We start from the raw sequence: 14,655 nt of genomic DNA on the forward strand, positions 1-14,655 counted from the left end.
TACATTCATGTAATTCGAATCAATGTACGGAAGGTTAAGACAACAGACAAGTAGTTGTATTTATGATAGGATAAGGACGAGAAAGGAAGAGCTCCCCTCAAGCAGGTTTGGCTATACTTAAAACTTGCTCAACATGCCCATATGAGCTTTTTTGCTCAAGTGTGGAACCCTGCCTATTCCAAGATTTTTGTAAAAAAGCCATCATGGATTCCATGAGAAAGGAAGAGCCTCTCCCAAGCAGATTTGTTTATACTTAAAATTAGCTCAACATGAGCATATGAGCTTTTTGCTCTAGTGTGGAACCCCCTCTAATCCAAGATTTTTGCTCAGAAAGGAAGAGCCTCTCAGATTGTTTTGCTTATACTTACAAAAGTTGCATCAGCCAAATTTTTGTCCATAAACTTGTCAAAATTGTCCACACCAGAAATTAAGCCAAGACACACATACACACCCATATACACACATATTCACTTCCAATTTAAGTTCAATTGGATCTCAGCTTCAACTTGCATATTCCCCTCTGTGTCAGTGTATGCAATTCCCGAGACAGTAGTATTGATTTTGTATGTTCTCCCTAGCGCCAATACTTACAGAAATTCCCGAGCATTGAAGCTCTGCGTGCAAATATTACATCAGCCAGTATTATGAGAGTGGCAGGGGAGAACAGATGTGTTGTTAACAGTGCTCCTCATACTTACAGACCTGTTTGGTTTAAATATTCATATTGAACAATATAAAATCTGATATTTGTTGTAATCCACTCTTATTTAGGGTCAGGCTTATATTTGCCCCAGCTTGTTATACAAAAATTAATACATAACAAGGTTATTGCTATTCAAGATAAGCATGTTCGTGCAGGTATTTGCGGAAGGTCAGTGTGAATGAATTTTCCACTTGTGGGCTATTGGCCTTACAACCTGTCATAAGATAAGCATAAAGATTAGATTTAAAAACCCAGGAAATTTTATATAAATACCAAAGCGAGAAATATTAACACACACACACACACACATATACAGTACAGTGCTGAACCCAACTGATATTTTTTATTCAGTATAAAGTTTTGAATTGAAACCCAGGAAATATATATAATAAACAACAACAAAAATGCCAAATCAAAAACATTGTAATCAATGCAATAAAAATATATTTAGCTCTAATTGGGCCAGACACCAAAAGATTTGTAACCCAGACAAATACAGAACTCCCACAAAAATTTGCCCCAAATGCAATAGAAAATATAACATGGAATATTTCACATATAAACATAGAGATACTTGCTCTGCACAGTCCCTACAAGCATCTACATCTGGTCTGAAAAGAAAGCATGAAGCACCTCTTAATGCTAGACCTGCAAAGCAGCCACGCTATGAACCTATCCATAGCAGTTTTAATAGCCAATTAAGAGATTACTGGTTTGAATCAGAGCCAAGATGTGGTATTAACAATTTTTTGAACAGTAAAAAACCTGATCTGCAGGCAATTCTAAATGCACAAAATGGCTCTTATAAGCTCTCCCTCAAATTGTATACACAATATAAGAAGCCAAATGGCACAAAATTTACACAGCCCCACATAACAGAAACTGTACCGGTATATTCAAATGCAAATTTGGACACAATAATAAACAGATTGATGGACCAATTGAATATTAAACACTCTGAATTTGCGGCAAAAGAGTCTGGATGGAGCCTATGCGGCTCTCCACACAGGCTCTATGTTAATATTTCTGAATTCAGCCCATTACAAGGATCTACATATTTGCCATTACCTGCTAATATTAAAAACATAAAGGCCGTGGTTAATATTAAAAATAATGATGAGAAATGCTTTTTGTGGTGTATATTAGCTGCTTTGTTTCCAGTTTTAAGGCATCCTGAAAGAATAAGTTATTACAAACACCATGAACATGATTTTGACGATGCAATGGAGGGTTTAGAATATCCAATGTCTGTTCAGAATATTGATAAATTTGAAAAAAGGGCCAGGAATATCAATAATAAACAATTATCTATTAATGTATTTACTTGTTCCACTGGCAATTGCCCGATAGCACCTCTCAGAATCAGTACATTTGATGATGATTCTGATATTCCAATTGATTTGCTCTTAATTGAGGAGGATGGCACAAATCATTACACTCTGATACATAATCTTGAAGCTTTAGTGAGAACTCAACTAGACAAATCCAATAGAATATTCAAGTTGTGCAGAAGATGTTTAACTGTATTTGATGGTCAAAAAATGGTGAAGAGGGTTCCTGAAACAAATACAGAAATTGCCAAAAACAAGTTAATTGAGCATCTGAAATACTGTAAAAATCATAAACCTGTTCATATGGTGATGCCTAATCCAAGTGAGAATTGCAAATTCAAAAAGTTTGAAGCCTTGATGGAACACACAGCATATATTGTCTGGGATTCTGAATCAAATCTCAAATCTCTTGCATTTTGTAGCCCAGATCCTGAAGAATCTTCTATTACACCATACCAGCTACATGAACCTTCCAGCTTTTGTTATGTGGTTGTACAGGATGGTGTTGTTACCAAAGAATATTCATACATGGGGCCAGATGCCATCAAAATATTTGCACATAGAATAGAAAATGAGTGCCGTGACATAGCATCTAACATCTTATTAAAATCAAAACCCATGTTGCCTTTAACAGAGGATCAGATTGAAGATTTCAACAATGCAGAAAAATGCCCGGTATGTGATTCTGAATTTTCAGATACAAATATCAAGGTGAAACACCATTCTCATACAGATGGTAAATTCTTAATGGCCCTGTGTAATAGCTGTAATATTAAGATCAAGAGACCAAAATTTATCCCCATATTTTGTCATGGAGCATCCAATTATGATTTCCATCATCTGATCAGATATGAGGGGTTTGAGAAGCAGAATTTAAATATTTTAGCTGAAAATGATGAGAAATATATATCTATTAGCAAAACAATTAAAGTTAATGGTGTTCCTATTCACATGAGATTTCTTGATTCTTACAGAATTTTATCTGCTAGCCTGGATACACTGGCCACTCAATTATCTGATGATCAATTCAAAATCACACGTGCATTGTTTCCAAATCAGGATCTGAAATTAATTAGGCGGAAGGGTGTATATCCTTATGATTATGCTACAAATTTTTCTAAATTTGATGAGTGTTCCCTGCCTCCACAACATGAGTTTTACAGCAAAATCAGAGGATCTGGAATCACAGATGAAGATTATCACCATGCCCAATTGGTGTGGAACAATTTAAAATGCAAGACATTTGGTGATTATCACATGGCATATTTGAAACTTGATGTGACCCTCTCAGCTGATATAATGCAGGCATTCAGAAAATCTTGCATGCAAAATTATGGACTGGACCCAGTGTATTTTTACAGTGCCCCGGGCCTAGCATGGGCTGCAATGTTTTTAAACACTAAAAAGCAATTGGATCTTATCCAAGATCAAGATATGTACCTGTTTATGGAGCAAGGTATAAGAGGGGGGGATGGTGCAATGTTCTCAGAGATATGCCAGAGCAAATAACAAGCATATTCCCAATTATGATCCAGAATTACCATCAAATTATATAGCGTATGTAGATGCAAACAGCCTCTATGGTCATGCCATGATGCAAAAACTGCCATATGCAGGGCTTGAGTGGGTTAAAAATTTTAATATTGAGGATCTTCAGGGTTATGATGACCGTGAACATGGCCTCTACTTAGAGGTTGATATGACAATTCCAAAAAAATTCCACAAAAAATTTTCTGATCTGCCCCCAATTCCCGAGGTTCAGTGCTCACCTGGCTATAAAAAAAAGAAGCTCATGATGACACTGGAGTCAAAACAGGGCTATGTCATACATTACAAGTACCTCCAGTTCCTGATGAAACATGGTGTTCAAGTGACCAAAGTTGGAAAAGTTTTGAGGTTCAGGCACTCAGAATGGTTGAAACCATACATTGATACAAACACGGAGCTTCGAACATCTGCAAAGAGCCAATTTGATAAATCTTTGTTTAAATTGATGGTCAATTCTGTATATGGCAAAACAATTGAAAATGTCAGAAAACATACCGATGTTAAAATAATTACTGACCCCAGTCTGAGCAAAAAATTGGTTGCAAAGCCTAATTTCAATTACAGAAGAATTTATGGTGAAGATATGGCACTTTTCAACATGAAAAAAACAAAGATTAAGTTTGATAAACCTATTTATGTAGGGGCTGCAATATTGGATTTGGCCAAATTACATATGTTAATATTGTATTATGATGTGTTCAAACCTTTTTATGGTGATAGAGTAAAACTGATATACATGGACACGGATAGTTTTGTTCTTGATATTCAAACAGAAGATGTTTATCAAGATATGGCCCAGCCTGAATTGTTTAAATATTTTGACACCAGTGAATTGCCAGGCCATTTGAATATTCAACCCCACAACAAAAAAGTGCCTGGCAAGTTAAAAGATGAGACACTTGGTGATGTTATTGTGGAATTTGCTGGGTTAAGTGCCAAGACGTATAGTTTTAAAACATGTAGTGCTGTTGTCAAAAAAGCCAAGGGTATTGGCAAAGTAGCTGTGGAAAAAGAGCTCCAATTTGAAGATTATAAAAATTGCCTCAAATCCCAGAGTTTAATCAGAACATCAGAATCCAGAATTCAGAGTGAGGATCACTTATTGACTTCAAATGTTGTAAAAAAAGTGGCTCTGGACCCACATGATGATAAGAGATGCATTTTATCATGCGGCATACATACTTTACCATGGGGTCATTGTGATTTGAAAAATGGCAATCAATGCACAAGTACAGAGCATGATTTGAAATAAATAAACATGCCTATGAACTTATTTGGGTTTAAAAAACAGGGTATTATGGACCTGCCAACACCACAACCCTCTTCTGATATGCTGTCTAAACTGAGTGGGTTGTTAATTATTCATCTGAACAGCATACTTACAGATGTTGATGATGAAACAGGCAAAATATTGTACATATTTAACAATAATTTAAATCATTACCAATTACCTGTAGGTGGGCAATTGCAATTTATTACAACCCCTGAGGGTGATGTCAAGATTTCAGTAGGGAGAAATATTTATAGAATTAAGCACTCAAACATGATTTCTGGCACTGTTTATACTGTTTCTGCTGGTGACTGCTTATATATTGAGGTCCCTGGATCTTATGACAAGCTTATACCCTTTTTTATAGAATTAAGAATCAGATACTCTATAATAAATAACTACTAAACAAAATGCCTAATGATATTTTTGGCCATACAAGACATGAAGATCACAGTGATGAGATTTTGATGCTTGATGTCAGAGTCAAGAAATTAAGAAGTGATTTACAAGCTTTACAAACTACACTCAATGCCAGTCTTCAATTAGAAATTACAAATTTACAATCACAATGCATGGACCCTCTTCTTAAAATTGATTCTGAACTCAAATTATTGCTTCAGAAATATACTGACCTGGCGACATTGGATAATTTTCAAAGTTTGGAAGAGGCTGTTGCAGCTCTTCAAGCCAAATTTAAGACCCAGGCTAACAACTCTGAGCAATTGAAACAACAATTGGAAGAGCAAATAAATAATGTCCAGACACAGCTCCAAACAATTGTCAAAAGCATAAAATCACAAGAAGATTTTGATCTAGTGATTTCCACTCTAAAAGAACAGATTCAGTCACTCCAAATACCTAATCTGGATCCTCTGAACAATGCCATAGCCGAGGTTAAAGAAAAAATTGAGACACTTGAAAATTTTATGAACAATTTGCCATCTTCTGATGCTTTGAATGCAATAACTCGGAGTGTAGCAAATATTAAGCTGCAACTTGAAACATATGAAGATTTTGGAAAAATTCAAAGTTCCATAACCCATCTTGAAGGTACAATAGCAGCAGTACAAAGTGATTTGGCAAATGTACTAGAATCCAGATTGCCTGGGATTGTAGATACTCTTGTCAGTGTCCAGCAACAAATCACAAAGCTTGAAAACCTCAACACTGAATCTGAGCTGTCTCATTTTCATCACTTGATAGATGATATCCAAACAAAACTTGAAATTTTACAACAATCCACACCCTCTCAGGCAGATATAGCCCTGCTCCAAAATGCTATGCAAAATGTGGCTGATGCTTCTGAATTACACAATGTGAAATTGGCACTTGAATTTTTGCAAAATACAGTATCAAATCTTCCTACATCACAGGAACTTAAAAATATTAAGAGGGCAGTAAATAGGATATTGAAATCAGAAGATATCAAGAATATCCAGGCAGAGATCAAACATCTCACTCAGACTGTGGCCACTCTTCCAACCAATCAACATATTAATGAACTGCATGCCCTGTTTGAGGATATCAGAAGACAGGTCCATGATCTTACAGCTCAAAATTCAAAATTGGCAGTTGTTGAAAATTTGCAACAAATTGTAGCTAATATCAAGCAACAGCTAGGGACCATGGAATCCAATCAAGCAAATGCTTTGTCTGTTTTTGCCACCCAGCTACAAGATATTGTGCAACAATACAAAAAACTTGCTGTTGACATAAGAATCAAGCCGGGGCACGATGAGATTGTTAGGACTATCAATGAGCACCTTGAATCTGTAACAAGCAGATTGCTCACAGCAGAAAAAGAAATAACAGGCATAATCGAGAATCCTAAACATTCAGTAATTCTTGAATTGTACAGCATCCCCAACAAAGAATATGATTCTCCATTTACACCAGGTGGCAAAATATATATGCTGTCCCCTGCACAATTTTATTACCAGTTTTTTGTTGGGGGCACATTGAGACCAATCAAGATCAAATATTGGCTTCAGCCACAGGCACACCACTACCCCACCTTATCAATAACAAATGCTAACAACAAAGTGAAAATCACCAGTGTAGAATTGGAGGATTTTACAGACCCCAATACATTGGAAACAGCCTATACTGAAGATGATGGCACTTTGGAATTTAAAATACAGATAGGGGACAAATTATATTTAGAAAATCCTGCAGTATCAGCTGCTGAACACCCTATAGTTGCAATATTCTTGTTTACATATTATGTCTAGAAAAATTATTGTTGATGAATTACACAGACAAGCCCGACATAATTATAAGAGACTCCCAGTAGTCACAAAAGGCATAGATGATTTATGGCAAAGCGACTTGATTGAAATGGCAAGTGGGCAGTTGAAAAACTTAGACAAAATCAACAAGGGCTACAAGTATCTACTCACTGTAATAGACACATTTTCAAAATTTGCCTGGGCTGTGCCACTCAAATCCAAGACTGGAAAATGTGTTACAGAAGCCCTCAGGACAATCATCAATCAGAGTGGAAGATCACCGCGCTATTTGCAAACAGATAATGGCAAAGAATTTTATAATTCAGTGTTTCAACAATTTATTAAAAGCCAGGCAATAAAACATTACTCGAGTTACAGTGACCTCAAGGCCTCAATTGTAGAGAGATTCAACAGAACCTTAAAAAATCTTATGTATAAACAATTTACACTTCAAGGTAATTATAAATGGATTAATATTCTTCCAGAACTTCTACATAAATATAACAACTCGGTCCATTCCACAATCAACATGAAACCCTCTGAAGTAACTTCATCTGATGAGCAAAAATTGATCAGCACTGTATATTATCCTAGATACCAGCCAACAACAAGAAAGGCCAGATACAAGATTGGGGATCAAGTAAGAATAAGCAAATATAAGCACTTATTCAAGAGAGGCTTTACAAGAAACTGGAGTACTGAATTATTTACAGTGGTTCAAGTTAAACCCGGGACCCTTAACACATATATAATAAAAGATCACCGAGGAGAAATTCTCAAAGGCAGGTTCTATGAACAAGAGCTCAGCAAAACTAAACAGCCTGACACATATCTCATAGAAAAAATCATCCGCAGAAAAGGCAAAAAGTTACTTGTCAAATGGCTGGGTCATCCGGAAAACAGCTGGATCGATGCAAACAAAATAATAATATGAGCACCTGGGATGTTATAAAAAGGCTGCCAGAACCTGAACAGCAGAATAAGAGAAATGGCAATTTGCTACCTGATAATATTAGGTGTCTTATTGTTGGGCCTTCTGCTTGTGGTAAAACTACACTAATGATTGATAATTTTTTATTGGCACCCAACTGGTTAGACTGGAAAAACAGACACTTGTATATTTTTTCTAAGAGCTTGGAACAATTAAAATATCAGCAACTGATGAAGCTATATGATGGATTGGATATTGCCACTTTTGAACCAGATGTTAAGCCACTCCATGACTGTCTCGATAATTCTGTTGTTGTGTTTGATGACATTATATTGGATAATCAAAACAAGGTTAGAAACTTCTTTACACAGGGCCGGCACAAAAACATTGATTGCTTCTACCTGGCACAGACTTTTTCAAAAATACCCAAGCAGCTGATCCGAGACAACAGCAATTTTATATGTGTGTTTCATCAAGACCATACCAACCTCAAACACATACATGATGAATATGTAGGTGGGGACTTGAGCTACAATGATTTTTCCAAATTTTGCAGCAAGTGCTGGAACCAGGACAGTTATGGGTTTGTCACAATTGATATGACAAGAACACCCAGTAGTGGTAAATACAGAAATAAAATCAACAATTTTCTAGACGTAGAGACGTATATAAATAAACATGAAAAGGCCAATTATTGATGATCTTAAATTAAGAGATTATCTTGTAAAAAGATTTAAGGGATGGAAATCAGAGAACCGTGGAATTTATGAAAAACACAAACAAACAGAACAGCCTGTAATTGATGCTATTAATAATTTAGGTAAGAATATCAAAACTGTTACAGAGCAAAATCAAAATTTGATCACAGAGCTTGTACCTGTAGCTGCAAGGAACATATTAGATTATCCATTCTCCTCCTCGAAGAATTGAGGCTAGTCAGGATCCTATTGAATTGGGGCTTCTTGCTCAAAAATATTTAACAACACCTAAAGACAACAAAGATGAGGTGTTTGGCTTATATGCTGACACAGAGCTTGATGGCAGCATTATTCATAGAATTGGCAATTTCAGAGTAACATTTATGGGAGATGATATAATTGTATATTCAGAATCTCGACTTGGAGAAAAAGGTGCTTTTGTTAAGTACTCCGGAACACCTGGATTGTGGGAACTGATGACTAGGAAAAGACCTGGCAGCTATACAGATCAAGATTATGAGGATTACAAAGAAATATTAATAAAATCAGATGCTCTATACCAGAACAATGATCCCACACAAAAAAGAGTCAAGTCAAGCAGTGGGGCAAAATACAATAATTTAATCAAGCCCATATGGTCACAAATCAAGACTGGCAGTGGAATCAAACAATACAACACCCTGCCCAAAGAATTTGTGTGGGTTGATGATGTCAGGAAACTTGTAGATAGGCTATTGGTAATAGCTGGGGAGGAAAATGCTGGGAACCACAATTTTTACAATGAAAAGGTTGGAATTATGGACATGATAAGCACCAAATTGTCTAATTTTATAGTGAATGACACTAAGGGGATTGGATATCTCATAAAAATTATTAATACTTTACCACCTAAATTTTGGAATATTTCTGAGGGTCGGGGCCTTGTTAATGACATTATAAACAAGCTGCCATTTGAACTACATATTCCAGGCTATCAGTATTGTGGTCCAGGCACAAAACTGGACCATAGATTAAACAGAGGGGATCTTGGTGTTAATCCCTTAGATGCTGCTTGTAGAGACCATGATATTGCATACAACACACATTCTGATCTTGACAAGAGACATGTTGCAGATAAGAAATTAGAAGAGGCTGCATTTGGTAGATTTGTAAGCAAAGATGCTTCTTTGAGTGAAAAAATAGCAGCATTGGGAACCACCATAGCTATGAGCACCAAACAAAAACTGGGGTGGGGGTTGTGAATATGTATATAATAAACCTACAATGAAGGCCAAGGGTGTTATGTATCAAGTACCCTATGCAGGTCTCAAATCTCTTAAAACTATTGACAGTCTCTTAACCAAAAAACAGCGCAAGAAAAAAAATTCTTGTATTGCCAAGGGTCATGGTATGAAATTGTTACTTAGTACCCCCCCAATTAAAAAAATTACAGCAATCAAGAAAAAAATCACATGTGGGTGGATTTATATTTACCATCCCTGCCATCTTAGCTGCTCTCGGGGCTGTGGGGAGCTTGGCTGGGGGTTCAGCCGCCATAGCAAAAACAGTAATAGATGCCAAGAAGAATAGAGCAGAATTAGATGAGCAGAGGCGTCATAACCTGGCCATGGAGAAACAGGGCAAAGGTGTTAAAAGAGCCATGAATAAGTTTAAAAAAAACAAGAGCCGCTTACAAACCAAGATATTGAAGCTTTAATCAAGCCACTGGGCATCAAACATTTTAGAGGTGTGCACATGTCTGATTCTTTGCCAGAACAACCACTCAACAAAGAGTGTGGCATTGTTAATTTGGATGAGTTCAAAAATCAGGGCACTCACTGGATTTGTTATCTTAAATATGTAAAAAATAAGGCATTTGTGTTTGATTCATTTGGAGGTGTTCCACCTGAAAATTTAATAAAATATCTAAATTCAGCTAATCTTTATTACAATAATGCCCGTGTTCAAAATTTCAGAGATGTTAATTGCGGACATCTGTGTTTGTATGTTCTTAGATATATGTCTCAAATAAATAAACCATCAATTGAAGATTTTCAAAAGGCCTTGTGGTATCTGAAACATCATGGGGGTATTCCATCTCACCAGCCAAAATTCAATATTGAAACTTAAATTGCATGATGACATAGTATATCCCAAAACAATAGCTCTCAGGGCATTTTATGGCATGTACCTAATCCCCAATATTACTCACCACAACAATACAATTGCAGTAGGGGATGAAAAAATTGTCATCACTCCAGGGCAATATAATCTATCCACTTTAAATGCTCAATTACCCAGAGGTGTAGTGTTAAGTCAAAATTCTGTCACTCACAGAGTAGAAATTGTATCTGCCGCAGAAACAGTGAATCTGGGTACTATAGGAGAGCTGTTAGGATTTGAGAACAACACAAAACTTGAAGCAGGCATCAAACACACTGCTATGAATATACCTAAATTCTTAGCCTTAGAGACTCTAAATATTCACTGTAATGTGGCTGAGGGTATGATCACCAAATCAAATGGCATAGGCACTCACAAACAAACTGGCATCATTGCAACATTCAAACCTAATTCTGAATTTATGGAGCCCATCATCTACAATCCATCCCCAACATTATATTTTCCTGTGTGTCATAATAGAATAGATTATATTGAATTGATGGTCACTAATGAAAAAGAAGAATTAGTTGATTTTGCTGGAGCCACAACAACTGCAATCATAGAGATTAATATTTAAATAAAAATACATACAAGAAGAAAATGGAAAATATTGAGAGTTATGAGCTACAATCTTTCCCCCCAAACAGGAGGACATTTGCAAATTTAAATCAACCCAACACAGAAATTGAGGTTGATCTTGATGTAGGGGATGGATTTATACACCCCCACAGAGCAGATCTATACATCAAATTTGATGTTGTAAAGCTCGATGGAACAGATTATCCGGCAAATTCAAATATAAGACTTGTAGACAATTTTGTGCCGCATCTGTTCTCTGAAATTGAGATCAGAAAGCACGGTGTTGTTATAAACAGAGTGGATTATCCCGGCATTACCTCCACAGCTTTGGCCACACTAAAATTATCCAAAACCGAGGCTTCATACTACAAAATAGGCGGATTTGAAGCTGGTGATAAGATATTATCTAAGAACCACACTGTGCTGTTCCCCATGCGCCTGTTGCCAGGATTCTTCTCAGATTACAAAGAAATTATGTGGAAGGGTGGGTTAAGAATCACATTTAGAAGAGCTGCAAATGATAACAATGCTTTGATGAGGTACAGTACAATAAACCCCACAGGAGAAGCTCTGCCTAATACCCTACCAGATGCAGGCAAATGCATTATTCAGACCATGGAGCTAAGAATCCCTGTTGTTGAGTATGAAGCCAGTTATGGTCTTAAATACAAAGCTGATATAATAAAAAATCCACAAATTCCTCTACAATTTTATACATATCAATGTGTACAGAAGCCCGCATCTGGTACATATTATGAATTTGATGCTACAAATTCATTCTCCAGTATTCAATATGACATGCCTGATTTTGTGGTAGTACTGTTTCAGACTGGGAGACACAATAATCAGGAAAAAAATTCAAGTAAATTTGATAACTGCAACATCAAGAACATATATCTTAAAAATGGCAGAAATGAGGTCTTTCCTAGAGAAAATTACAATTTAGACATGTCCAAGGATGACTTCCTCAAATTATATGAAGCTTTTTCGGCTTTCAAGAGGGTCACCACAGGCAATACTGACATGTACTACACACCAGATGAATTCAAGGCACAGAGACCCATGTTTGTAATCAATGCTTCAAAAAGAAAACAAGTTGTGGTGAATGACAGAACAAATATTAAAATTATCTGTGAATTCCATGAAGCATTACCTAATGACACCATATGTAGTGTTATTCTCATAGGAGAAAAATCATATGTTTATGATGTAAGAAATGAGAGAGTCACGGAGCAATTCTAGAAGATATTTGCTCTATTATCCTGTTGTACAACACACAAACCTCAACTGTATATCAGCTAGCAGTGAATATCTTATGTGTAGGCAGTTGTATGTATTTCAATCTTATACAGGACTCGAACCCAAAGCCCCTGATTACAAGGCCACAATATTAACACGTCTCCAAATAGAATATGCCCACATTTTACTGGGTTCTGAAGACCTTGATACAGACAAAATTGGATTTTGTTTCTGTCATAATATTCTCCAAGTCTTGCCTAGGCACATATTATCAGAACAGAATTGCTTTCAACATGAAGAGGGGCAGTTCATTGCCACTGGGTCAGAAAATATGTATCTTTGTCTCAATCTTTGTTACATTTTCCTTGTTACATTTTCCCCTGTTGCACGGAAAGATTAATGGCCCCTTCAGTGAATTGCACAGAAAAATCCATTAATGTTCCGTTCTAGCGTGTAGATTTTATCTTTTGCGTGCCGGCAAGAGCAAAACATTAGTCTTTTGATAGATTAATATCAATTCATGCATTTCCGAGCTATAATTACTTACCCCAAGCAATGGAATTGATCAGAACTATGGACAATATGCCAAAACAATTATAACAGCAGTTAGTGGCTGAGCTGGTGATCTCCAAATATAAAATAATTTTGCTCTGTTGTATAACACTTTTTACCAGGTTTTCAGATCTGGGAGTTGTATATCAACTAGCAGTAATTATTCTCAAAATCTCACATATGGAGATATTATTTTGCCACACATATTTCAATCTATCAGGACTCGAACCCAGAACCCCTTGTTTACAAGACATTTTGCCATCAGGGGAGGCTTCACATTTTACCAGGATTCAAACCCGAGTTTTTTTATTACAAGGCAATGCACCACACTCTACTGGCTCTCAGAACCCAATAAATATCAATTCAAGATTCCTGGGATTTTGACAGATAAGCAATAAAATAATAAAAAAACTTGGCTTAGTTTTAAGTATGAGCAAATCAATCTGAGAGGCTCTTCCTTTCTCATGGAATCCATGATGGCTTTTTTACAAAAATCTTGGAATAGGCAGGGTTCCACACTAGAGCAAAAAGCTCATATGGGCATGTTGAGCAAGTTTTAAGTATAGCCAAACCTGCTTGAGGGGAGCTCTTCCTTTCTCGTCCTTATCCTATCATAAATACAACTACTCAGACAAACTGTAAAAAATTACATACTATAATTATCCTATGAAAATTCACTGTTACTACAATAATTACGATATTGTTAAATGTCCATTACAAGTCCACTGCGTTTCTTGATGGAAGCAAATCCTTGTTCTAGTTTGGTCAAGTCCAGTTTTCGAGCCCGATTGCTTTCGATGTTTAACATCGCCAGTCCACTCACTCTCACTCTCACTCTTGTCATTGTGCTTTTCAAGTAATTTTTGATCAATTTTAGCTTGGAAAACGACCTCCAAGCTGATGAAGACATCACAGGTAGGGCCAAATACAGAATATAAGCAGTGCATACGTCAGGAATGCTACTAGCCAGAATATTGATTTCTATCAAGAGGAATTCTGCAACTTTGCTGATGTTCGACTGTTTCATCTTTTGATTTCAGTTGGTACTACATCCCAAAAACAAACTATTTCTGTAACTACAGTGCAAGATGAATTTTCTTCATATTTATCTCAGAAATTAGTAGCGGATTCCACTGTTCGTCATTTCTTTCCCATTAGGGCAGTGTAGCTTGAAAAGGTGAAGCTTTCTTTGATTTGTTTCAAACTCTGAAATGGACTCCCCGAATGGCGCTCTAGTAGCGTTGTCGCCTTGTAATGAAGGGGTCCCGGGTTCGATACCCGGTGGAAGCGCATAGTGGTTCGGATCCCACTTTAAACTGTAGGTCCAGTCTCAATTAGCCTTACTGTGCATAAAGTGGACTTAAAACACCAAATCAATCAATCAAACTCTGAAATTTAGCGTTTATTAGAATATCCAAAGCAGGGTAGAAAAGC

This window comes from Lepisma saccharinum, chromosome 2, assembly GCF_977018435.1.
Source record: "Lepisma saccharinum chromosome 2, izLepSacc3.1, whole genome shotgun sequence".
Classification (NCBI taxonomy): domain Eukaryota; kingdom Metazoa; phylum Arthropoda; class Insecta; order Zygentoma; family Lepismatidae; genus Lepisma; species Lepisma saccharinum.